Source organism: Pteropus medius, unplaced genomic scaffold (genome assembly GCF_902729225.1).
Source record: "Pteropus medius unplaced genomic scaffold, Ma_sr-lr_union100, whole genome shotgun sequence".
NCBI classification, from domain to species: domain Eukaryota; kingdom Metazoa; phylum Chordata; class Mammalia; order Chiroptera; family Pteropodidae; genus Pteropus; species Pteropus medius.
The window spans coordinates 7,176,141-7,200,846 of NW_024350927.1; the positions used below are offsets into that span (position 1 = coordinate 7,176,141).

Sequence of the window (24,706 nt, forward strand, 5' to 3'; positions counted from 1 at the left end):
TGCTCGTCTCTGCACAGCCCTCCAAACGGAGCAAAGAAAGTCTCTCCTTACCGCATGGATGACTGGGACTTGTCATTTAGAAAACTGTGTGTCAGCTGAAAAGGTCTAGCGCGACACAGAAGCGTGACTTCACGGAAGCATCAGTTCTCACGCATGCGCCTCCCCAGACCCAGGCAAAACTAAGGCGCTCTTTTTTTTTTTCTTCTTTTCCTGTCCCGCGTCCTGGGAGACACGTTGCAAGGACCGTGTGATTGTTCCAACAGCAGCGTCCTCGTTTCTTTCCTCGTACGGATGGAACCCACGACCCACTTGCTCGGAACCCGCACCCGGTTTGCTGTGCACCCCGATCAAAGACTCCCAGCCACCAAGACGGGCTTCCGCGCGTGGCTTCGCCGCGGCCTCGCTGCTGCCAGGAGGTCCCGTCACGCTCACCCGACCAGCCCGCTCGGCCAGGACGATTCCTAACTGTCTCCCTCCTCCCGAGCACCACGCTCCTCCCACTCAGTTTCATCCGGAGCCTTGGTTTCCTATTTTACATGGAAAACGGCCGCGGACGGACTCCCTCTGCTGCCGGCCACGCCGCCTGCAAACCGCCCTGTACTTTCCCGTTCTTTCCTCCTTCCCTTCATGCCATCTGAGGCCAAGTTCCCATCTATGCGCTGAGCTATGGCGCCCCCTTTCCGCAGACGTCCGTCGACTGTCATCTCTTATTCCCGTATCTCCAGCTCCCTCGTTCTGCCGCTTGGCCCAGGGACCCTGGTGCTCCTCCAGATGATGTCCCATCTCCTTCCTTCGTGGGTCAACTGTCTGCAGAGCTGTCTGTGGCGGTGACTGCTAGTGGCTTCCTATTGTCCACTTGCCTTTTTATCTTTTGAAAATAAAACCCCTTGGGTTTGTCTGGCCACATGCCGGTGACTCTACGGCCAGACTCCTTGCCAGCAGCCATGGCCAGGTCACTGAGTTCCAGCCTGTGGAGGATCTGAATGGGGCTGTATGGGCAGCTCTCAAAGAAACTGCTTGCCCTTGGTGTCCGCTGTCCCCAACTTGGGGACAGGAACGGGGCCGTGTGGTTGCTAGCTGGCCTTGACCAGGCGGACTTAGACGACACCTCTAGGGACAACACAGCAAGTTGTAAAAGGAGCTGGTCACAGGGTCAGCTCAGGGGACCGAGCCACTGACCTAGCACTGGCCTTTGGCGGGGGAGAGAAGTGACCTGGTCCTCGCTGCTGCCATCGGGATGAAACGGCCCAGCCTCCATGCGAAGCACGATTCCGTCTGTGCTCACTCTCGGGGTACCAAGCTTCCCCCCGACCAGGCTGAACATGCACTCACCAGGCGCACGGCGAGAACCCCGCAGAGATCCAGGCACTTGGCGTCCCTGCCACCCAGAATCTCCCGCTGGTCACCATCTCTCCCCCTGGCTTCCGCATCACGGGCTCTCCCCATCTTCCTCCAGCCTCCTCTCCCCTTCTGTTCCCACGGCCGGCCCTCCCGGGGCGAGGCTGCCGGCTGCCATGCGTTCAACCCACAGAGACGGCCGCTGTGGCCAGTTTAAGCTGAAGCGGAATTTGGTAGGAGGCTATGGGGTGGGTCAAAGGATCAAAGTGAAAATCGTGCTGTAGCAGGAAGACAGAAGAATGAATGCCAGGCAAGCAAAAGTAGTGGTCATCCCAGCCACCCTTAGACTGCCATGCATCCCGCTTCACATACAGACAACTCCGCAACTTCCTGAAACAAAACAACGATCAGACATGCACATAAAAACGAGCTTCCTTACCATCCAACACCCAATAACGCTGCCGCAAACATTTCCAGCTTCCAGCTCAGAGTCTGGAGAGAGGCCTGTCCTTCCTCCGGTTCAATCACGATCCCATATGGATATGATGCAAATTATAGGTTAAAAGGTAAATGTAGCCAGTACAAACATATGCTATATGTAACCGTTATAAAGAACAGGACGAGAAGAGGTAAAGTCATTAAAAACAAGCACGCACACACATATGTAGGGACAAACACACATTCCTGTCCTTCTCTTGGCCAGCCCCTTTTGCTGGTTCCACGTCCGTGCTGGTCGAGGTGACCCAGACCTTCGTCTGTGGGAGACCTGCTCCTGTGGTTACGTCATCCTTCCAGATGGACGAAGTGGTCTCATCCACTGGCACTCCAGACACAAAGCTTCGAACCTACAGACATTTCGAGGTCCACGGACATGGCCGGGCTCTGACAGGAATACTGGCTATAGAAAGAGAGAGAAGATGGAAAATCAGCACTGACAACTGTATCAAAAGGAAAATTGTAAAACGCTCTGTAGAAACTTAGTAGGGGAAAGACGTCACGTGGGACAAGTGAGCGTCAATCCGATTGCTGAGCTGGAAGGAGGTGGGGCCTCCAGTGGCAGTGGGCGGGGCTGCGGAGTGGGGCGGGGCCCCGAAGTGGGCGGGGCCGCAGAGTGAGCGGGGTCCGAGGGGGGGTCTCCCGCCAGTGTTTGTCTCCGGAGGGGCAGTACGAGCGGGAGACTCGGGACCACAGGGGCCCACAGTGGAGCAGCAGCTTTGTTCTCAACGGAATCCATCATTTCAGCCAAAATTAGAAACCCCTCCCCTTTGGGGGCGGGGTGAGGGACCTATCTGTCCAAAGGCGTAAGATGTCAAAAATAGCCTGGTGGGAAAAATAGTCTCTGGGAAAGTAAAACCTAGAAACCAGCAGGGCCCACCGTACAGGGGACCAGAGAAAACATTCTGAAAGACGGTCATTGGGTGACATGAGACGAAGCGTCACGCCCACTCTCTCTGGGTCCATATTTCCGCCACAGGGAGCCGAGCACCCAGCATGGACCTCTGGATGGAGGCCGACGCTCCTACTGCTTAAGGGACAGCTCTCTTGATGGCAGGGGACCCAAAGTGCAGTAGCTGTCCCTTCACGTTGGAGGGTACATCCCGGTTCACCCCAGACCACTAGACCCCCAGAAATGTCACAGACTCTTGCACCTTCACAGGACTTAATCTTTCACCGTCAGACACTCACGTTTCTCACCAAGTTCTCCGTGACACCTGCTACCTCCGGCAGTTCCTGTCTAAACCAGGACATTTTCTGTTACGGCTGTTCACCCCCCGCGTCCCCAAAACACTAGTGAGTCCAAGAGAAACGGTACTTTCTAACGCAGGGTACAAGGAGGGGTACGTTACAAGGCATATTTAGCAGGAGGGAAAAGTCGCAAAGGCATTGTGAGCGAGAAGGAAAATCAGCTTCGTTATTTCATCGCTGCGGATTTGCAATGCGTCGGCCTGCTGTTTACGGGGCTTCTGAGAAGCCTTTTGTTCTGTCCCATTGACTTGAGTTAACGGGGGTAATGGACTTGGAAGCTGAAAAGAATTACAGCCTGGGCAGCTCTTCCAGGTTCTCGATTCTCTTTTCACGGCGTCTGTTTCCTGGTGGCAGTAACATTTGTTCGCTTTGAAAACGAGAGGAGACACTTTTATAGCAGAATGTCTCCATGGGTGCGGTGACCCTCGCTCGCGAAGCCCCGCACACCCCCTCCCGCCGACTCCAACAGAAGCAATATTCAGTTAGAGAGAAGGGAAGGGGCAGATTTATTCCCGTCCCACTTGTCCTCCAAAACACAGTTTCATCAGAATGCAAAGGGTAATCGCCCCAGAAGAGGAGTTCCTGCTGCATTGAGCGTTTGGGTCTGTGTCTGGGAGCATTAATCCCGATTATGCGGTTCTGGCAGTCGCTACACCTGCGGTTTTTTTCAATTTCTAATGTGTAACCGATGAATGTATATTTCCCCTTTCTTGAAATAATAAAGGTCTCACGGGTGATCGTATGTTAAACATTTTTAGTTTCCACAAGGAGACTATTCATATCCTACAAATCAAACAGAAAATGTTCGCAAGGGAGCGTGGGAAACAAAATGCCAAACACGGGCTCCATGTTGAAGCTAACGTGTGCTAACGTCACACAACCACCGCTTGCCCCCCGTCCCCAGAGAAACGTAAACGTCACCTACGGCATCCCGGTCCACATTTGCCTGGGGCAAGTGGTGACTGTCACATTGGGTTGCTGATTTTATGAAAGTTGTAAAGATGATCATTTTCATGATAAGTATCTTTTTAGCAATTGCAATAAAAACCAATTAACCTGTTGAGTTTTCTGCTTAAGTCTTTGCCAACGGCTTTTGCTAGAAGGGTCCAGGCTCCTTCTAGCTACAGAAACATCAGAGAATGGATGTAAATCTTAAGCCACGCCTAGCGGCGGATAAGAATATGCTGCTTCTTTTTTAAGAATAAAGTGGAAACTCCCGCCCTTTGGACTGGAGCTTTCCCATTTTCTGTGGCGACACACTATAATTCTTCTCAGTTTGGGCTTCTTTCTCATGTTGGAAAAGTGGTTAAGAAAGGCCAGAAAGGAAAATTGATGCCTCTTCTCTGATTAGTTGGGGGCAATTTGAGAAGAATATTCTTACTGAAGAAGAAAAGCTACTTTCTGGCAGATTAAAGAAGCTTCATGCAAAGGCTGCTCATAGCAACGAAATACCCCAAAACCATTCCTGGGAGGGAGGACATAAAACAGAAACGCTCTGATCGAGACTCAGTGAGATAAACTGACGGAATTTGGGGGTGAGCACGGAGAAACCGCATTTGTTTTAAACTCCGTTGAAATAGTTTAAAATTTTTTATTCTGAAAAATTTCAAACATATAAAAATAAGAATGTCGTGATCCCCATGTGCTCGATACGCAGCTTCAACAATACCCTCCCCTAGCCCCACCCCTATTACTGAGAGGCAAATCTCAGGTATTATTTCAGTATGTATCTCTAAAAGATAAAGATTCTTTTTTTAAAAAAGCATTATCACACCAAGAAAATTAACAAGCATTCCCTATAAGATCAGTGTTCACATTTTACCATTGGTTATTGAAGCAGGATTTGCAAATAAGGTTTGTATATTGCAATTGGTCTCTTAAAAATGAGAGGGCTTTGGGGGTGCATGGGGAGTGGGGGCAGTTCATATGATACCCCTATGTGTAGGCATAGCGGAAGGCTGGTTCTCTGCACGAATTCTTGGGTGAATGGGTCAGAGGTGACATGGCTCTCAGGCTTAGAGGTGGCAGAGAAGGTGGCTTTAGCAGAGATGCTCATTGACCTAGGTGTCTCCTGGTCAAAGCAGAGTAGTCATCAATCCAGGCTACTGGCACCCACTTGCCACTGGCAAACGTAGAGGTGAAGCCCCACTTCCCAGGGCCGGGGTCAGGCACACCAGCATGGCCCTAGCGCCCTGTCACCTTCCCGGGAGCAGCATACCACCTGCCTGTCTTGTTTCCCAGGGGCGCTGCCTCACAGAGACGATGGAGAGCTTGGCTCGATCAAGGGCAGTAGTTACTTCCTGGAAGTCCTCGAACCTGGGACCAGCATGGCCACTGGACCAGCAAGGTCCCAAAGGCCTTGCACCTGCTGAGCTGGCCAGCCCAGGTCTCTTTCACAGGCGCGACATTCAGAAGCTCATCCTACGGTGATGGCCCTGGAAGTAGTCAATGACCTCAGTCTTGTGAATGGGCAGGAGAAGAGACAATCTCCTCCACGACCTTGACCTCCATGCCCTTGACCTCCAGGCCTTTGACCAGGTGGCCCGGCCTGGTGGCTCGGCCTCCAACTCTGCCCCCCAGGCCTCTGTCCCTGGTGCGGCACCAGCCTCACCTTCCTCTTGGTGGAAAAGAAGCTGAAGACACTTTTATAATTCTATTAGGTCATGATTCTTTATCCTATAATACCTCTCTTCTCTTCCATTGATTTGTTTATTTTAGTTTTATAAGTTCCACCACCTTATCATTCATTTCATTAATGCTGGCTTTAACAGCCAAAACATTTATTCTCATAAAGCTACGAAAAGTATTGAGGTCCCTTTTATGGTATCGTTTATTAAATCAAACATCTAAATGATTTTTTCCGAATCGTTTACTTCCATCGCTCCGAGTATTAACTTGGCCTCCAGTTCCACATTGCTTTTGCAGCTCTGGCAGATCCAAATATTCTTGAATTCTCATGATTTCTACTCCTGACTTTTTAGATTGATTCTCTTCGCTAGTCACTCAGTACATGGTAGAAAATATTGAGAGTGATGGACTTGCCGTGTATCTTTCATTGCGTTGATCCCAAATAATTGAAAAACTTCTGACTATTAAACAAAAATTCCTTCATGTGTTTAAAAATGGATTGTCAAAGATGTCAAATCAATATATTTAGATTTCATTGGATGTATTCAAAAGAATGATGAAAGAAGTGTGTTTAAAAACGTCCGTATTTACGGCACCCTAGCAATTACCTCTTCGACCTTTAAAACTTAAGATATTTTATTTTTTAAAATGATTTATTTTTTCATTTATGGTGACATCGATTAACGAAAGCCAATAAGTTTCAGCGGTACGCTTTAACGGTAAGGCGTATATGTATTTACACTGTGTGTTCACCTCCCATAGTTAGATTTCTTTCTGTCACCACATATTCGAAGATGAGATATTTTAGATGTCAAGTTGAAAATACGTGACGAAAACCTAGTTTTACAAAATCTCGTTAAGGAATGTACCAGCGAACACATTGGAGCCCACAGCCGTATACTACTTTACGTAAAGATATTTAAAGATTCGTCATCTTTTACCGGTTGGCGGATGGACACGGAGAATCAGGAGCCCCAAGAATGAAGGACATTGACTTTCCCACTTGCCTGGTCGGACGACGTGATTGAAGAGGAATCGGGAAATGGAAGGTTCTATGCACCTGCGCGTTCGCCTCTCGTCGTGAATCGGCAGTCTGGCTGCACTGTGAACCGTGTACCCTCCGGAGCTCAATGTCCCCGCGCCGTGGCCACCCAACTCTGCCCGGAAGCCGGGGGAGACTGAAGGCGGAAGTCTCCTGAGTGACTCGTTAAGGAAATGGGGTGCACATGAGAAGTAATAAAATGGGGAGATAGCAAAGGGTCATCCTCTTTCTTTCAAGGAACATCGCATTTTGCACCCCTGAAAGATTATCCTGGTAGCTGTGTGGACAATGGGTCGGTGCGCAGGGGACCTGAGTGAGCCAAGGAGACGTGGTGGTGACGCAGGTGACAGTGATGGTGGCCTAGGCTACACATGGGGGCGGGTGGGCGAAGGTGGGTGAAGCGATTGAGCAGCACGAAGGCAGCAGGCAGCTGGACCCTGTCCTGGCAGAAGGGGAGGGGAGTCAGGCAACAGGTGCCAGGTGGGGCCATTTACGCCGGGAGGGAGGCTGGGACGAGCAGGTGTGGTGGAAAGGTGCAGGGGATGAGCAGGTGTGGGCAGGAAGATGCAGGGGACGAGCAGGTGTGGGTGGGAAGGTGCATTTTGTTGGGGCTCTTCCCTTGTGGAGCTTGCCACTGCGGAGGCCTAACCGGAAGTGGGGGACCCGATCTGAAGGTCATGAGCAAGACCAGGCGCTGACCGTACAGGCTCTGGGGTCACCGGGCTATGAGGATAATAAGTAAAACCCCTGAGCTCCCCCCCCACCCCACAGATGTGACCGTGTGGTTTTAAAATATAATAAAGTTTTATGTTTGAATTGGCTGATTCCACCTCTTCGTTGCCATCCCAAATACTACATCTACATTCGTTCCCCCCAGCTTTATCTTACAGAGCATTGCCTATAAAAATGGCTACCACAGAAGCCGGTTCCTTTTTCTGCCATCGTGAACATCGTTACAAGACCTAGAAAACCTGAGTCACGGGCTAAAACGGCCATATGCCCTGCTGTTAGGAATTTCCGGCTGCACGTCGTTCCAATAATGAGGCTCTGAGCTCATGGTTAGCTCATAAACTTCCTAATTAAATGGGAATGGGAAAATACATTTACTTATAAGCAAACAGCCTTTGATAATGAAGCAAGGCATCTTTATGACATGTGCTGACACGATCTTTTTAAATCTGGGCTCACACGGTATCACTATAAAGAAATGGGATCGACTGTTTTTACAAACTCAGCAGAACATGCATATTCAAAGGGTTTTTGCCTCTGGAAAGCAGGAGGATTAGTCGATAATTGCACCCTTTGAAAGGGCATAATTGAAACTTCTTTTTGGGGCTTCACACATCTCCTTTAAGAAGGAAGAGGGGGCTTGAATTCTAGAAGCAGTCAAGCCATTAGGAGCCAAGCTAGATGAGTAAGAGGAGAGACTGAGATATCATCAGATCAACAACCTTGTCCGTCTCTGTCCCCACCCCAATCTGCTCCTCTCCCATTTTCATCCCCATAAGAGCCTTAGTATCCACCAGCCCGAAAACTAACTTCATGAGAGCGTTTATTTACTTATTTACAGATAAATAAAGCATTTATTTATTTATAATTTAAACGTATTTGTGCTTCCTCTCCTTTCGGCTAATTCACCCCCACACCTAATTCACCCCAGTCCGGGCAGTTTCGATCCCTGACATCTCCCCCAGGACCATCCAATCCCTGACTCTGACCGCCTCCCCCACTCCCCGCCCCGCCCCAGGGCAGGGGCCACCACCTCCCGATGACGATCCCATTTTCCTGTTCCCTTCGTTCCCTCTGCGTCCTGCAGCAGAACCTTCTCACAGGGCAGGTGCTGCCATTCTGGGGCTTAGCGCCCCCCACCAGCTCCCTTCCCCATTAGGAGCATCCGGATGAGCTCCCCAGTGAGGACCTGGACCTCTCTTCAGGTTCCTGGAACGCGCCAAGGTTTTTGCTTCCTTAGGGCCGGGGCAAACACGGCTCCCGCGGCCCAGGTACCCTCCTCGAGGGACACAGAGACCCTCCTCCCCCATTCTTTGTGTGCCTGGCTCCTCCCATTCGCGATGGCCACCGTAACAAATACTGCGAACTGGGTGACTAAAGCAACAGAAGTTTATTCTCCCACAATTCAGGAGGCCAGAAGTCCAAAGTCAAGGCGCCGGCAGGGCCATGCTCCCCCTGAAACCTGTAGGGGAGGGTCCTTCCTGCCTCTTGCAGCTTCCGGTGTTGCCGGCGGGCCGTGGTGTTCCTTGGGTTGCAGGTGCGTCCCTCCCGCCTCTGCCTTTGTCACGTGCGTTGTCCTCTGTATGTGTCTCTCTTCCTCTGGGTACCAGCCGTAGTGGATAAGGGCTCGTCCTGGTCCAACCTGACCTCATCCTAACGAACTACATCTGCAACGACCGGATTTTCAAATACGGCCACGTCCACAGGTGCTGGGGGTTAGGACTTCAAGATATCTTTGGGGAGTGTGGGGGAAACTCACTCAACCCGTAAAGGCAGCCTTTACGCCTTCGCAGACTAGACGTCCCTCCAAGCTGACCGGGCTATCCAGGGTAAGCTTTCAGCTCAGCCTTCGGCTGGTGTTCCGGGCGGGGCTTCTCATCTTAGACAAACACGTGTGTTCACTGGACTTGACTTTGTGTCTGTCCCTCCCTCAAACGTGAGCTCCTTGACTGTGTCTCCACAGCCTGTGTAAGCACAGAGTATAGATGTTTGATAAAGTTTTACTGATTGAGTTGCAGCCTAGAGAAATAAATAGTGGCCCGAAGATTGGGTGACAAAGTAACAAGACCGTAACCTCATAAATCGATTTCACCAAGGCATCGGTGATTAATGCGATGTCTACCCCAGTTTGAACCTACTTTTTAAAAGTGGATGCCTGGAAATCAGTAGCCCCACACACAAATCTCTGCTGCTGGTGCCTCATGTAATACCTGACACAGAGTCAGCACTCAATAAATAGTAAACGAATGAACCTGAATACAGGTGGAGCTCAGGCGCAGTTGAACTTGAATGCGGGGGAGGTTCTGGGAGGAGAGGGATCCTCCTGGAATTCCTCGTTTGTTCCGCAGACTTGATAGACACATCACCCTTTCCCCTCGTGTGTAGGGTTTGCACAGCCCTAAAAACTCGTTTTGGGGTGGACAAGTACAAGCTAATGAATTTGGGAAAACTTGGGATTACAATTATAGGATAATAAGCTCCATTGTATCAGTTTTTAGGGAGTTAGAGTAGATGAGTCTAAGGAAGATGTTGGCTAATAGATTGCCGTGGCCAAAAGCCCATAACATATATCAAGAAGGATTTTGGAAGCAAAGCTGAAAATATGTCCCTACTTTTGTATATGAACTAGGTTATCATATTTTTAACTATCATATGTCAAGAAAATGTCTGGGCGAAGAAGCATTAAAATAATCACAGGAATGAGAAGCTGACGTTGAATAAAAGGTTAGGGATATTTTGTCGTTGTTATTTGGTTTTTGTTTTTTAATTTTTAGCCTAGAAAGGGGATGATTCAGGGGGAAAAATAGAAAATAAGCTCTGCATGGATTTTTTTTGTACATTAGACAAATATTTATCAAATGCTTGCTTAGTCCTGGCACATCTAGGTACAGGAATTCATAATGCCCAAGGCAGACCAAGCCTTGCCCTCATGGGTTCATTGGATAGTAATAGGAATTTGTTTACCAAGTTTTGGAAAATTACTTGAAGGTATTACCTTATGAAACTTGAAGTTTAGAAAAAATAGAAAAACCCATGCAGAAAAAAAAAAAAGAAAGAAAGAAGAAAGAAAAACTCGACTAGAGACTTGCCCAATGGATAGTTGGTGATTTTATATAACCAAAGAAGCGTCGATATTCTTAACGTGATATTAAAACCCTTATAGAAAAAGCAGAGAAAGGCCAGCAGGCCATTCAGAAAGGAGAGATACAAACGGTCAATCGAGTTATATGCAAATTAAAATATATACGACATGAAATGCAAATTAAAATAGAACAATGCAGAGTTGCTAGTAAACCTTCAGCGTTAGAAACGCCACAGAAGGAAGAGACTAACGAGTTGAGACTAAGAAGAGACTGAGAGATTCGAAATAGATTCTGATACATGCACACAAGGCGTGTGATGATTGGTTAGTGAGCACCGGGGTCCGAGAAGACAGGAAATCTGACGCTGACGAAGGAGTTTATTGTCAGAGGTTCCATGGATGCATCAGCTCGGCCCGTCTAACCTGAGGTTTCTGTTCTGAAGGTTCACAGGTCCATTCCTCAGGACCACCACGCGGAGGCGGAAAAATGCCGAGCTGAATTTTTGGCACCCTGCCCGGCTGGGTTTTCTTATGTAACAATTGCCCGAGCTAGTTAGTATGAGAACTTGCGAAAGAAGAGCCGAGAGTGGCCAAAACAAATATGTGGCCAGATTACAGCCAACTTGGCCGTTGTTTCTCCAACATTCGCGTTTTGTAAACATAGAAAACAGTCATAAAAATAGAAGGCCGTGTTTTTGCCACGAATCATGCTTGCGATCACTGTCTGCCCGGGTCTCTGCTACCGCATCTTCTCTATCAAAAGCGTGAACATTCCGTACGATCCATTGAGAGCGTTCGAAATACTGACTTAAACCAGCAAAGGTCAGGGATGGAGAAGCAAACACGCACTCCTTGTTCTCTTGTGGGTGTTAACACCCGTTTTCTGTTTCATAACTGTCGTCAGATCTTTCTAGCAAACACCTAGAACTCTCTCCTCTCTGGAAATCAGGTATGTGTGGCCCAGGTGATGTACTTGTTTAGCACCCTGTGCCTTTATTCCCAGAAGAAAGGGAATGAGCCAGAACACTCTGTCAAATAAACAATTGCCCAAGGTCTTGGGTAAGAAAAGCTGGGACAGGAAGCAGACAGTGGACTCTTTGCCCCAGGTAACTGCCTGATAAGGTAAACACGCCTCGTACAATGAGTTCCTGTCCTCCTGTGATAAATATTTATATGCCGAGCTATGTGTTTGAAAGCACTAAACCATTTCTCAGTCTGAACATTGACCTTTGGATGCAAAACACAGGGCTAATTTTGCAGGTGATGTAATTAATTTTTGCGGCTCAAAGCTATACTGGGAACAAGAGAAATTGTTGTTTTGTGATTGTTTAAAAAGTGATTCAGCAGGTGTGTGCCGCTTGCAGGTAACCGTGTCAATTTACAATCTGAGACTTTTCTTAGTCACACCTAGAATTTAGTCCTACCAAGGATTTTAGGAAGATGGTGGCACAGGAGTTTATCAAGAGCAAACTCAGATTCTCCTGATGCCAGAGGTGGTGAACTCGGCTCTGGTTTTTTGCATGGCCTTGTATTATTTCTTGGAGGACAACGAGGGGTCTTCATTTTTAGAATATTGGTTTGTCATGGCCCCAGTTTTCTGTGGCCTATACATATTTCACTTTAATGCTGATAAAATGCACACGCGAACCATTCTCTTAAATGAGCTAAATTAACCCCCCCCCCAAAAAAAGTAGAAGGCAAATGACAAACGAGAAAAGATACTTGTCACGAAACAACGCTAACTTCTTCCTAGGTGGCAACCTGGGTCTTTCCTTGTCACCTTCCTCTCTCACCCCCAATGTCCGATGTAGCTAAAGACCTTTTTGTTTCGCTCCCGAAATATCTCAAAACCACATACCGTCTCCACAGCATTTGGCCAATTCCCTGCCTTCTCTAACTTGCTGTTGGCACAGGTGCTCCAGGCACTAACTCACCAAGACCAAACCCAAACTCTTCTCTACAGTGGGGTCCCTTATGGGTTCTGGTTCTCATTCAATGGTGCCCTCTCCAGTTCTGCTCCCCAGGGCCTGGACTGTGGCCCGGCCGCGCCCCTGCCTCCCTCACTCTCCATCACCAGGTGATAGGCGGATTGTCCGTCCTGAACACCTTGGAGCCACCCATCCGCATGACGCCATGTTCTCTGCCGCCACCCTTTCCCAGGACGCCCCCACGCCCCACCCGGACCACCGGAATGACCTCCTGTGACCTCTGGAATCCACTCTGCCGCCCTCGCTCCATTGTCCTCAGCGAAGCCAGAGGGACCCTTCCTTCCCCCAAACCTGATGGCGCCAGGTCCTGGCTGAAAACAACTTGTGACTCCCCTTTTCCCTGAGGGTGAAGATAAAGATCTCGTCTAGCCTACAGGGGCCTGTGTCCTCTCGCAAACCTGGAGGTGGTGGCTCAGAGCTGCCGCCACACCAGCCACACCAGCCCCACCAGCCCCCACACTCAGAGCCCAGCCGGCTCTCCACCCTTTTCCCTCATTAATTCACGTCTAAGAACTTATCAATATCTGAGATTAGCTCATTAGCCTCAAATCACAGGCGCTCAGTGAATATCTGCGGAACAAATGAATGGAAGAAGGAATTCATCAAGGAAACCTCCAGGGTGATGGGTGGTGAGTTCATCCAGGAAAACAGCAGAGCTTAGAGTGGAGAACACTGGCCATGAGCCGTAAGATGGCTGACGCTCAGCTGTGCACACAGTGTCTAGAAAGGCGAACGAGTTGCCGACCGACAGGATGTCTTGCCCAAGTCTGAAACTCTCTAGTCTCCCTGCCTGACTCCCACTTCCCGTCCCTTCCCACCCCTCACAGTTCAGCTCCGACGGCTTTCCTTCACGTCCTCGTACACACTCTGCTCCTTTGGGCCTCGGGGCCTTTGCACATGCTGACTTCTTTACCAGGAAGCTCTCCGACCCCCATCCCCTACACACCATCTTATTTCCTGCTCATCTTCCAAACCTCAGTTCCTGAGAAAAGACGTCCCTGAAGCCCGTGATCAGGTCCCCTGAACCCCTAGATCAGGTCCCCTAGCTCTGTGGTCCTTGCCTTTACGTCACTTATCCCAACTCGTGATGATGTATTTGGGTTATTTTTTTACTACTGTCCCCATGAGGGCAGGGACTGTGGCTTTTCCCTCCACTTCATCATATAGGCCAACGTCCAATACGGTGTCTCATCTAAATTGGTGCCCGATGAATATTTGGTGGTTTTGTATAACAAAGGAAATGTTCATATTCTTAATACCCTGAATAGGTGATAGCAAAGCTACAATAATAAAAAAAAAAGTAGGCAAAGGAGAGCAGGCAATTCAGAAATGAGAGGGGCAAGTGGCTAATTAATCTTATTAGCAATAAAAAAAAATGCAAGTTGAAATGTAACAAAACACCATTGCAATCTGCCACTCTGCGAACATTTTAAAAAGTAATAGTGACATCTACAGAGTCAACGACATCTCTGTCAAAAATCCTAATAAAGTTTTTTTGCAGAAATAGAAAAATCCATTTTTCAATAGAAAAATTCATATGGAAAGAAATCAAAATAAAATTCATACGGAATCTCAAGGACTCTGAATAGCCAAAACAATCTTGAAAAAAGAACAAAGTTGGAGGTCTCACACTTCCCAGGTTCAAAACTTACTACAGCGTTACGGTAATCAAAACAGTGTGGAACCGGCATAAAGACAGACCGTAGACCATGGGAATATAATAGATAGCTCGGCAATAAGCCTTTGCTTATACCGTCAAATGATTTTCAGCAACGTTGCTCAAACTATTCCGTGGGGAAAGGACAGTCTAACAAGAGGTGCTAGGAAAACTGGATATCCACATGCAAAAGAACGAAGTCGAACTCTTACCTAACGCCATGGACAAAAGTTAAAATGGATCAAAGATTTAAAAGGAAGAGCTAAAACTCCAAATCTCTTAGAAGAAAACCTAAGAGAAAAGCTGCCTGACATTGGGTTCGGTGATCGTTTCTCGGATGCGACATTTAAAAACATAGCGGACGATGACAACAAAAAGGAGAAATGGACTACACCAGAATGAAAACCTTCAGTGCATCGAGGCTTTATTTTCTTCCTCATAGTCTTATATCATCTACCCATTTTTCTAGTGAGCATACATTATTCTCATAGGACGCTATACACAGAGTAAAAAGGCAACCACAACTATAAAACCAATCTGATTCAAAACTAGGCCAAAGACGTTTTTCCAAAGAAGACAGGCGAATGGCCAACAGCACAAGAAAAGATACTCAGCATCACTAATCATTAGGGCAATGCAAAACTACAATGAGATTCTACTTCACAGCCCTTAGGGTAGCTATTATCAAAAAAATTACGAGTAAGTATTGCGAGGATGCGGAGAAATTGGAGCTCTTGCGTGTTGCCGTTGGGATGTGAAATGGGGCAACGGGGGTGGAAAATGGTATGGCGGCTCCTCAAAAAATTAAAAATAGAACTCCCATGTGATGAGGTCATTTCATGTCTAGATATATACCCAAAAGAATTGAAATCAAGGACACAGCCACGTTCACAGCAGCGTTATTCAGAGCGTCCATCGACAGATGGCTGGAGACACACAAAGGATGCTCTGGGTCCCGCTGTGTCCTCTCCAGATGTGTACGTTGAAGCCCCAGCCCCAGCGTGATGGTACTCGGAGGTGGGGCCTTTGGGAGGTGATTGGGTTTAAACAGGGTCATGAGGATAGGGACCTCTTTATGGGATTAGTGCCCTCACAAGAAGAGACCCCAAACAGCTTGCTCTCCCCATCTCTCTCCCCACCACGAGAGGACACAGAGAGAAGGTGGCCTCTGCAAGGCAGGAAGTGAGCCCCTAGCAGGAACCAGCTGTGCCGGCATCTCGATCTTGGGCTTTCACTTCCGGAACCGTAAGAAAATAAATGCCTGTTGTTTCCGTCGCCCGGGCTGTGGTGTCCTGAGTTGGCGGAGACAATGGAATTTCACTCAGCCTTAGAAAGGAAAGAAGTTCTGACACCTGCTACGACACAGATGACCCTTGAGGACGTCACGCTAAGTGAGATAAGCAGGTCCCAGAAGGACCAATACTGTACGATTCCCTCTTCTATGAGGCACCTAGAGCAGTCAGATTCACAGTGACGAAGTAGATGGTGGCCGCCAGGGGCCGGGGGAATGGGAGTTGGGGAGCCGGTGTTTAATGGGACAGAGTTTCAGTTTTGCAAGAGGAAAATAATTCTGTGATCAGACGGTGGTGACGGCTTAAATGCCATCGAAACGCCCGCTTAAAAATGACTGAAATGGTCAACTTTATGCTATATTTTACCACGATTTTAAAAATAACTAATATATCTTAAAAGGTGATAGTAGCTCACACCTCATGATGCTTTCTGTCCGGTGGTTCATTTGCTCCGGTGACCAGGCCTCAGAACAGCCCCGTGGGCTGGACAGTATCCTCCTCATCTTTCCTCCGGAGGAGACGGAGGCACGAGCTCGGGGCTGGCGACCTGCGGCTCGCGGACGGGCCGTGCAGCTGAAGGTTTGCTGGGGCTCAGTCATGCTCACTTCTTACCTCTCATCTCTACCACCTTTACGCCAAGGCCGCAGACCGGATCAGCTGCAACGGAGAACACGCAAAGCCTAAAATATTTACCGTCCAGCTCCGGATCGCTGCTCAGTTTGCGGGGCCTGGTGCAAAATGAAAACGTGAGGCCTTTCTCAGCCGGGGGCCCTGGGTGACTGCCCGGGATGATGGCCCGCGGAGGCCATCCTAGTCTGGCCCTTTGCAGGAAAAGATGCCCAGCGCCTGCACTGGAAAAGCTGGTAACTCACCCAAAGTCACACCCGCCGAGTCACAGAGCTGGGCTTTGGAGCCAGGCAGGGGTCCAGGCTCTGTGCTCTTGACCCCTCCGCCTTTCCTAGGGGCTTGCACCGAGCGGTGGGGACACAGCTGGAGCACCGGAGTGCTTGTGAGGACACAAAGTGCCACAATGTTGCCAGGGTCCAACCTGGAAAAGTTTACCAACGGCTTAAGATGTGCTTGTGACCCGGTCTCAGGAGAATATTTAACATGTGCGAATATTCATGTTATGATTAAGCGGAGGAGGAGGCAACGAAATAACATACGCAATGTGATAAATCCTCAAGAATATATGTATTTACCTGTATAGATAGCGATGCACAGACAAAAAGAGCGGAAAGCCACGCCGACGTGTTGGAGGTGGGGTCGCGATTGTTATTTTTCTTTTCTCTTCACGCTTTCACATCGCTTTCTCATTTTTATAACGAGCGCACATTATTCTCATAACTTTTTAAAAGTGGAGCCAATAAAGTACAGAAGCCTCATGTAATTGTACGTTCAATCTTATCTGGACGGTCTTCTACGACGGATGAGGACCAACAGCCTCAAAGGCCACCGCCGTCCGTCCCTTCAGAGATGCATCTTCCTAGACAGACGCATGCGTGGTGCGGAAGGGGACCAGCCAAGGATGCTCTCAAGAGGACCCAGGTGTTTCCTCTTTTCGGCATTTGATGGAGGGCCGACCACCGCCCTAAGGATGCGCGGGAGAGTCCCAGGTACCTGGCTTTGCTCATCGATATCAGAGCTGGCCTTTTACATCTGAATGTTACAAAGTAAGCCATTTAAGACTTTTTAATAAGGCTAAGGAAGTGTCTGTTTAGTCGAAATCATAGTAGAAGCCTTTTATGATTTCCCCGCAACCCAGGCTGGGCCCTGCCCTGGGGCTCATGCCTTAGGGGGTCCCACACTCCTTCCCAAGGGGCAAGGCTCCTGGCCCCGCTTCTTGGTTGTATTTTTGTTTTCCCTTCCCAATGGCCCCGAGCCAACCCGTAGGGTCGGTTCCAAGAGGGCAGCCGTCATTACAGCTAGGACCACAAAGCACAGGCCCCCACTGGGCATACAGTAGCCCTCAATAAATGCTCGCTGGATGAACGGATAAGGTGTCACAGTGATCTCCTAACTATGAGAGTTATGTCTTAACGTGCATAAAGCCATCGGTGAATCAATGACCTTGGACGAGTCATCGGACCTTTCTGAGCTTTGGGTTCCTTTTCTACGGAATTAAAAGTCGAACTAGAGGATTTTTCTGGGGGAGGTCTTTCTAATTCTAAATTCTACAACTATATCAGAATATAACTATTTACTACCGACTTTCTATTTCCAGTGCATCGTCTTCTCACTGGGGAAGAGATTTTAGAAAGGATATATTTATAGTGTTTAGAGAAAGAGAGGCACGCTTCCAACCGCGCAAACAAAAATCTTATGCTCTCCTTTTAAAATGTTCTGCCCTTGGCCTTTATATCTTAACACCGTAACTTATAATGTTTTGAAATATAATTTACAGACTTACGAGAGTCCTAACAGAGCTTTGCTGGGTTAGGGCCGTTTGGATGACATAAGAAAAATATATATATACTCATAGCTCTGGGGTGGTGTTGAAGTAACTCTAAAATCCTACCCACGTGGAATTCTAAAGAGTGAACACATAAAGATTCCTTTTAGTGTTTTCAGTCTAGACTCTTTTGAAATGTCTGAAAGTATGTGCATAATCATTAACTTTTATTATGCACATACCAGGCTTTATTGCAGAAATAATGTAATTACTCGCTAACTCTCCATCGGCTCTCACTTCTGCAGGCAGGAGGCTGTATGGGGAGCACTTCTAGATTTGGGACAGAGGTTTTCCTCAGGCACTTCCCATTATGACACCCAGGGAGAGGCCATAAAATTGATATCCGGCACCAAATCACTTTTACAGTTGGAAACAAACTCTTTGCTTGCGAAACAGCTGATGTTATTGTGTTCTCGTGCTCGGGCTAGGATGAGAGCCCAGAAAATCTCAACATCTCATTTGCTACCTGGGCTTTCATCTTTCTCTATCTATCTATCTATCTATCTATCTATCTATCTATCTATCTATCTATCTATCTATCTATCTACCTACCTACCTACCCATCCGTCCATCCATCCATCATCTATCGTCTATCCATCTATTCATTTGTTTATTTTTGATAGCAATGACAATCACCAGAGTCAGAATTTTATTTCCTCCACTCTCTGTGATAGAGGGCTGCTTACGTGCGCTTGGACAAGCGGTGCCCTCCGCTTCCTAGGTCCCTTATTAATCAAATTGCTGGGGACCCTGGAATCCATCTTCTCTCTCCAATATCCGAATCTGTGCCGTTGAAAAGGTCGTCTCGGGTGTAGCGGAAGTCACACACCAACACCGAATTCTACTAGTGAGCTGTCCCTAACTTTTCTAAAAAGGTCACCGAGCTTGGAAATTCGCGTTAGCTGTGACTTTGGTTAGCGGTTCACTACGGTCGCCGTGCGTATTCACGAGATGCGTACGGGATCATCGAAATGTTTTCTTTTTGGAAAACGGAACCTTTTATTTGCCACAGCTTTATTTGGATATAAGTCACATGCCCTGAAGTTCACCCATTTAAAGTGCACGGTTCAATGGGTTCTAGTGTGTTCACGGAGTTGTGCACCCATCACTGCGATCGATTTTAGAACATTTTCATCACCCCGAAGAGAAGCTTACACCTCCTGGCCATCACGCACCCCATCCCCCCATTCTCCCCAGCCCCTGGCAGCCATGAATCTACTTCTCTGTCTATGATTTGCCTATTCTGGTCATTTCTCACAAGTGGGATCATACAATATGTGGTCTTTTGTGACTGACTCCTTTTCCTCAGCATAACGTCTTCAAGGTTCACCCGTGTTGTAGGGTGAACCTTACAGTTCATTCAAATAATATTCCCCGGTGTGGAGACACCACATTTGGTTCATCCATTCATCAGTGGATGAGTCACTGAGTTCTGGAACTAGAAGGGACACGGCAGGTCCTCTAAGGCAACCCTCACTTTTCCAAAGGAGAGAAGAGGCACAGAGAGGGGAGGCGACTTGTCCAAGGTGACATAGCCAGACCGGGACACCTGACATTAGAGCTTTGGTTTTTTTTTTAATCACAAAATATTTGCAGCATACTGAAAAGTATAGAAAAATATACAACAGACATGCGCGTACTCACCACGCAGCTTTGAAACCGTCTTTTCATATTTGCACGTTATGTCATTTAAAGAATAAAATGTTAAAGAAACGCTTGAAGCTCTCTGCGTCCCCTTCCGGGTCCCTCTGTCCTCGGTGAGAACCAGTTTCCTGAATGTGGTATTTCCATGCACATTCTAATTCTATTACTACAAACGCTATCTATAAACATGCATACTATTTTTTGCCTATGCCCAAATTTTATGTAAACAGCATAAAACTGTACGTATCGTTCCGTCATTTTCTTTTTATAATGTTATATTTTTGAGATCGAGCCATGTTGGTACATGTAGCCTTGGTCTACTATTTTCACTGCTGTATAGAATCTATTTTAAAAATAGACCAACATTTACTAATCTATATGTCTGGATGAGTAGATCAGGGGCAGCAAACGTTCTCTGGGGAGAGTCAGATGATAAGTATTTCAGGCTTCGTGGGACAAACTCTCTGCTGCGACAGCTCCACTGAGTTATTCTAGCTGGAAAGCAACTTCAGATATGAAAAAGAAAGGTTGTGTTTCAACAAAACTTGGCAAAAACAGGAAGGGAACCTGATCTGGCCTCTGGTCTGGTTCGCTGACCGCTGGTTTTGGTCATTTTCAAGCTTTTGCGAGTACGAATGCAGCTGGGTTGACCGTTGTCAGGCCTGTCTCCTTAGGCACACGCACAAGGAATTCTCTAGAAAGCGGAAGTGCTGTGTTATAGGGGATGCACACCTTCCAGCCGACTGGCGTTGCCGGCCGGTTCCCAAAGTGTTTGTACACAGAGTTCACACTCACGAAGTCCACTTGTCAGTGTCCTTCCAACTCTGCGGCTGTCAGACCTTTTCATCTTTTCCAATCTGCCGGGTGTGAAATGATACCGCACTATGATTTTAATTGGCGTTTCTCTATCCTTTGGAAGTCGAGCACCTTTTCTCATTTACTGGTTATTCGGGTTTCCACTTTTTGTGAGCTCCCTGTTCGCGGCCTTTACCCGTTTCTCTTTAGGCTTCTCCCTTCCTTACTTACTCGTAGGCGTTCTCTGTACATGCTCCATGCTCATTATTTGTTGATGACGAACCGTGTTTATCTTTGCCTGGTCTGTGGCTTGTGTTGTCCTTTTGTTTTTCCTGTTTGATGGACCACAGTTCCTAATTTGAATGAACTGTCCATCTGTTTATCTATGATTTGACTTTCTGAGTCTTGGTTAAGAAGCCCTTTCCTAATAGAATGTTCTCCTAATCTTCCAAACATTTCTCATTTGGCTTCTTATGTTCATTTCACCTGGAATTTATTTTTGTGGTTGTAGGCAGTAGAAGAACTTCTTTTTTCTATAAAAGCAATCAGTCGCTCGGCTCTAATTGTTGACTAGTCCTTTCTCGGGTCACCAACCTAATGTAGGGGAGAAAAAAAAATCCTTTTTCCTCCTACTCTTCTTGGTTCTCAGCTGGGGCTCTGTAACAAAAAATTAACAGGAGAAAAAGCACACAGATTTAGTTAAGTTTTATGTGACGTGGGAGCTTCAGAAGGAAACGGAGGCCCAGAGGGACAGTTAGAGCTCGGTGCTTTCATACCAGGTTTGAAGACGAGTGGAAAGTCGTGGAAAAATATGATAGGACGAAAGGATACGAACTCAGGGTGGTGGTAACTGGGGGCGTATGGGACAGCAAAGCCTGCTCGGCCCAGAGCCTCCTCTCTGTCTCTGTCTCTCGTCCTTGGAGATGAGGATGCTCCTTCCTCCAGGTACTGTGAGGGTCTTATGACCTGCTTCCTGCACCTGCCAGCCCGCAAACACCTTCGGTTTAAAGCATTCGATATGCCAAGGTGCCGTGTCTTGGGGGAGCGTATCCTGAAGCCTTCGCCACGGTGCCATCTCTGTCACGTAAATAACATCATGTCCCCATGAGTTTACTTTTGGACTCTGTTCCCTTAGTCTGTTTGTTTCTGGGCCAATACCACACGTCTTAATTCCTGTACGTTTATACTCAGTCCTAATATTTAGAAGGGCAAGCCTCCTTCCCCCAGCTTCCCACATTGCCTTCTTTCTTCAAAATAGTCTTAAATAGTTTTGGCTGTTTGCTCTTCCATCTACACTGTAGGATAAATTTGTCGATTCCCCAAAATTCCCTTCGAGATTTTTGATTGGCATGACATGGAATTTATATATCACTATGGAGTATACCGACATCTTTACGAGATAGCGAATATTCTTATCCATGAAGATGGGATATAGCCCTCCTTTTTTTTTATGTTTCAATACATACATTTAAAACAATTTTCTAAATGTTATAATTTTGTTCTATCAACCAATGTATAACTTATAAATTATGTTTTATAATTATGGTTTTATAATTTTCTTCATAAAAGTCTCACACTTCTTTTGTTCTATTTATTCCTTGAGTATATAATTTCTCTTGCTCTCGTAAAGATACTATTTATTTATTTTTCTTTTTTTACGCCTACAGCACCTGGTCTTCCTACGGGGTCTCCCATCCAAAAATGGTACTTTTTAAAATCATGTCGTTGCCAGTCTATAGGAATACACTTTATACATTAATCTGAAACCCAGCAACTGTGATAAACTCTCTCAGTTCCAAAAAATGTATTAGTTCCAACATTCTCTTGGATTTTTACATAGATGACATATTATCTGTGATCTATGACCGTTTTGTTTCTTCCTTTCCATCTTACACCTTTTACTAATCTTTTCGTTGTTGTTCTTAATGCCCGGGTTACGACCTGAATCCACGACATGACAGTAAAGGAGTGTTTCTCATTCAATCTTTAAGTGTGATTGATATTTGCTGTCGGTTTTTGGCAAATGCCCCCATCCAATTATGGAAGATCCTGTCTACTTCTGGTGAGTTATGACCCTTTACCCTGGTTTCTAAAACAGTTTTCATTAATATTTTATTATAGAAGTAAAATATGCTCAGAGAAACAGAAATCAAATAGACGCAAAGTAGAATGGCTCTTGCCAGACACAGCCCTTCTCTTCAGAAAACCGCTGTTAATGTTTTGTCTTTCCTTCCCCAAATTTTCAATATACATACAAGCACATATTTTTATGTCTGTTTTTTTCCCCCCCACACATAGATCACCCTGTGCATGCTCTTCTACAGTTTGCTCTTTTCTGGTAAAGTCTCTTGGACATTAGTCTATGTCAGTACACATCGGTCTGCTTCATTCTTTTTCATGGCCGCACAGTATTCCACTGTATGAATGCCTGCGATTGCTTTACCCGATTCCTTACTAAGGTACAGTTAGGCTGTTTACTTATTCGTTTATTAGTCTGTTTGTTGGCCATCACAATGAACATCCTTGGACATACACCTCGGTGCATCTGAGCAGGTACATCCCGTAGGATCAACAGGAAAGTTCTTAGCTGGGAACCACATTGTCTAACCCCTGAGCCCCTTTTCCCAGACGCCCTGCTCTTCGCTGAAGGAGACAGGAAGATTGTTCTTGCTTCAGTCAAGATCCGGGTCACGCGGGTCTTTGCATCTCCTTCTCTCCCTGGCAGGAAGACAAACCGGGGCACAGAGCAGACAGCCTATCTTCCGCCCTTGTCCCGTGGACCCGTTGGTTCATCTCGGCCTGTCTTAGCCTCTGCAGACTTTGGACCTAATCGTGTACCTGGACTCGCAGTGTCTCCTGCCTCTTCCTCCTCTGTGGCCTGCCTCCTTGGATGCCTCGCACCCATGGGCTCCTCCCCACCTCTGGGACACCCTGGGTCTTGGACTTGGCTCTGTGATATCTGCTTTCTCTTCCTTAGGCCAAAGGACTCTAGACTCTCACCCCGTGTCTCATTCAGCTGTGCTATTTGTTTCTTCTTCCTGTAATAACTGACCCCCCTTTACCCCTTGGCCTGCCTGATCTCGATCCCATGCCTTTGAAGGAGGTCAGAGTATGCCACCTCCAAAACATGCCACTTTGACATAAGGATTATCTGGGGTTAAAAGCAACTGAGAAAAAAACAAAACAAAACAAAACAGATAATGAAGGGCTCTTTGTCCTCTCCACTATCTGCCCAAAGCAGGACATAAACTCCCCTCATAAGGGTGTACCTCTCACCCCCATACTGGGAGAGCAACCCTTATCAGCAGAGATGGAGACGGTACCCAATTATCCTGCATAAACAAACGTTTCTCTAAACCCTACATGACCCTTCTCTACCATTAGTTTCCCCTCATATATTTACCTCCCTACAATGCGCTGCCCCTGGAAGCCGTTTTTCCTTTGTTTTCTGTGGCACCTTCCCACAATATGTCACTTTTTGTTCGAATGGTATATAAGCCCCCAATTGAAAAAGCGTTTGTACTTCTTTTCTGCGAAGTTCCGTGCACGTGAAAATAAAAACAAAATAGCTATGCCTTTTCTCCTACCGATGTGTCTTTTGTCGGTTTAATTTGCATGGCCCAGATGCGGAGTCTTACAGGGCAGAGGAAGAGCTTTTCCTCGACCCTACACGTCCCATGTTCCACGCTCAGCCACAACCCGGTGCCACGGAGCACCCACGAAGTTCACTTCCTCCGTCGAGCGCACCCTGCAATATATTATCTTTCCTCCAGCCAGGGCGGTCTTTTAAAATGAAAATCAGATCCTGGTTTTTTTTTTTTCTTTTTTAAAAATCCTCTTATGGTTTCGCGACACACTTAGAAAAACAAACGGACGCCGCAGAGCGTCCTGCCGCGCGCTCCGCTCCCGGGGCGCCTTCGGGCTGCACCTTTGGCGGCCCCCGCTCTTTCTCACTCCCTAGTTTTGAACGTGCGTCTCTCTCCGCAAGGCTCGGCTTCACCCCAACATCTCGCCCACTGAATGTGGGTGTTCGTCTTTATCTCGACACTTCCTCTCTTCCCTTATCATGAAGTTATCATTCCCCTCCGCCAGCCTGCAATCGATGTGCCTTGAATTACCCATCCCCATAACACGGTGTCAGCGAACAGGCCCCACCTTCGCAGAGGGCGTGGCAAAGTCCTGCCCATCAAACTCCCCCTCCGAACTTCGGCCCGTGACCCCTGTGGCCTTAGACTTTAGAACAACAACAAAATAACTGGAACAGGTTTACTTCAAAGGTGGCGCCCTGAATAGAATGTCCCTTAGCTGCCTGT

The 24,706-nt window shown here is 47.3% G+C and overlaps 1 long non-coding RNA gene across 3 annotated transcripts in view; it reads right to left on the bottom strand.

Moving 5' to 3' along the window:
• Positions 1-814: 814 nt before the first annotated feature.
• LOC120585853 (uncharacterized) overlaps positions 815-24,706 on the bottom strand; it is a 26,593-nt gene continuing 2,701 nt past the window's right edge. For all 3 annotated transcript variants that reach the window (XR_005648543.1, XR_005648544.1, XR_005648542.1), the window contains 2 exons: positions 15,918-16,159; positions 815-2,236 (listed from right to left, as the gene is read on the bottom strand). This is a non-coding gene — a long non-coding RNA (uncharacterized LOC120585853). The remainder of the gene's footprint in view (positions 2,237-15,917; positions 16,160-24,706) is intronic.